Source organism: Lissotriton vulgaris, chromosome 1_1 (genome assembly GCF_964263255.1).
Source record: "Lissotriton vulgaris chromosome 1_1, aLisVul1.2, whole genome shotgun sequence".
Classification (NCBI taxonomy): Eukaryota; Metazoa; Chordata; class Amphibia; order Caudata; family Salamandridae; genus Lissotriton; species Lissotriton vulgaris.
The window spans coordinates 1,821,297,580-1,821,300,663 of NC_141685.1; positions in this window are offsets into that span (position 1 = coordinate 1,821,297,580).

Sequence of the window (3,084 nt, forward strand, 5' to 3'; positions counted from 1 at the left end):
ATGTGTCTCTTTCAGCATATCACTGGCCCTGGGCCTGGTTAGGCAGAGCCCAGGGTCAGTCAGAGTCAGTTACCACCAGTGTCAGTCAGCAAAAAGTTGGGGGGTGCCCTGGGCCCAGGATGACTTTGCAACACTAGCCATCTAATATGCATAGCCCCGTCTAACCCACTGCTATCATTCAGGATTTGGCGATTAAGTACCGTTTTATCAGACGTCAAAACCCTGTGCCGCAGGAGGACTGGCTGGATTTTTATAGTGTCCACTTGATATGGCATACCCAATTCTGTGTGGCAAATAAAAGTAGTACTGTCTGGGACAGCCAGCAGAAGACTAAAAAACCTATTTTCAGAGATCTGTAAGGAATTAACATCGGCATAGCCCCAAATACCTGTGCCGCAGGTGGCGATTATTACACGTTTTGCATTGTATATTTGTAGCAGTTCTACTGGCAGCCGTCTACCTAGTTTCCTACTAAAATTTGATAAAGCAGTCAATGCCCTTATAAATAACAACCTCCCGGCATTGACTTCCTGAATCCAAGTACCCATCCGGTCGAACTAAATCCCAAGATAAGTAAACGTTTTTGAGCATTCAATTCATTTGGCATCTAGGAAAAAAGCTTTGCTTTTATTACTACCTGCCCCATACTTCAGTACAAATGTCTTTGAGGTGTTCACAGAAAAGCCCAAGTTAGACATAAAATTAGCAAAACTAGAGACTAGAGAATAAGGACAGCGTAGTACAGGTACATAAGTGCGGGTACGGGGCGTTTACCTACTAACGGTGGGACCTAGCACTCTTGCACCAATATATTTCCTACATCATTTGTGTATTGCATTAATAGGAAAGGTGCCAGGACACACCCTTGTCTCACTCCTCTCATTACTCTGAATTGTTTTTGTACAACCCCCAACCCCATCGCGGACCCTTGCCTTTGCCTCTAAATAAAGCTGCCTCAAGAAGGATATTGAGTGGATGACCAACCCCATCTCCTCTAAAATCATCCACAGCTTATCGTGGAAAATGCAGTCGAATGCCGCAGTTGAATCCACAAAAGGCAAGAATAGCCTGCCCCTTTAGGCCTTGCTGTATTTGCCTGACATGTTTTTTAAATTCAGGCCTTGTTCCACTGTACCCAGAACCTTACGAAAACCATATTGTACATCGCTAATGATCGAATGATCCTCCGCCCAGTCCTGCAATCTAGTTAACAAGACTCGCCCTATGATTTTAACCGTGGAATCCAGCACCGATATCGGCCAATAGCATACTGGATTGACCATGTCCCCTTTTTAAAAAATGGGAACTAATATCGATTAGAACCAAGTTGGTAAGAATCCAGTCGCGCTACTTGCGTTGATTACATGCATTAAAAGCGGGCCCCATAACAATATTAGATTTGAAGAGGTCCACAGGAATACCATCAGGCCCTGGGACCTTCCCTCCCATGCTTGAAGTAATACCCTGATAAACTTCACAGAGGTCAAAATATAGGGCAGTAAAAGAACATATCTAAGGCCAGATATTTTCTCCTCCACCCCTTCCTTGCAATGGTATCTAATGTGACTTAAAAGCTTGTTTTGTCCTCATGTTCAATTTTCACATGCGATGCCAGGAAACTTTATTTAGAGAAAGATCATGTAATTTCATAGACATTTGTGAAATTTTAGGGGAATTTCCAGACAAACAATGATCTGGCAAAAGAATACTGATCATAATCCACCACTATCTTATCTGAGGGGTGCATAATAGATAGTCTTCTAGGGAGGGATGGCTAAGAGGGTAGAGAGAAAAGAAACAGGAGATAGTCCCTAATGGCTTGATCTGAATTTGGTTCTCATCAATCATCCTTAAACTCCTCTCAAACACTTGTTTTGGGTGCAGACCTCTGACATATAACTCTTTGGAATTACAAATGAAAATGTATTTTTTGTTTTGTTCATACACTCTGGGGATGTAGTAGACTGCACTGAGGCATACGTTTCAGTAGACAGACAGTCACTGTTTGTTTTAAACCTACGGACGCAATCCTGGATTTTCGTTTTGCAAAATTTCTAATTCATGCAGCACAACAATTGAAGGAGTACGAACCTTCTTCAATGAAGCAACAGTATCATATGTATTAATTATTTCTGGTCTAATGGTTTTTAAGTAAATTCACTGAGATATACATGTATTAATATTTTGATGTGTGTATGGCATTTTAATACCTTGTATAATACATGTTTACTTATCTGATATCATTATGAACGAGAGTGGCTCTGCCTGCCCATAGTCCTCTTCACGATGCCTTAATGAACGAATCGGAATAGTTAGATTGCCCAAGATGGCAGTAGAAGAGCTCTGTTATTTCACTATATAGTCACTTTGATGAATCTGCACAATTGCACATATAACGTTAACCCTAAATGAGACGTCAGCATTGTATTCTAATTGTAATGTTCCTTTTAATGTAATGAAAAAGTTATTTTGGGAGAGCAGAACATGATGAATTGTGCACACTTATACAGTGAATTTCATCCTTCATGAGCCCTTTTATTTTAATGGCTTTTAATAGAAACAATGAAAAAACAGTATGTAAATGAGAAGACTGGAAAATGTTGTATATTATTGCTAATTAATCTTTATGATTTTATTATTAGTGCAATGGTTTTAATTAACTATGCGCCTATACATAAACTGGAAACATACACTGAAACGTTCCTTTATCTGTGTTCCTAAAGCTCTCATGAAGGAACAGCTGATGATCCTGGGGAGTGCCAGGAACCCTCCCAAGACTCAGGAGCACCAGCATTTGACTCACATAAAGAACACCACCAGCAGCAGTAACATCAAAGGCACAATTTCTCCAGGTAACAAGTAGGAAGAGGGAAAATCAAGAGGAACCGAAACGAAAACAAATGAGCATGGAAAGCACCAAGCGGCTACAGGTAGCCCTGCAATGAAAGAACCTGTGAGGCAACTTCTGTTTTGCTGACTCTACTTAAGCTAACACAGAATACCATTGCAGCTCTTTCGGTTCTCCAATTGGTCTTCCACCTATTTCTGACCTGGCAGTGACTCCTCTTGTTCTGCCTCCCCTGT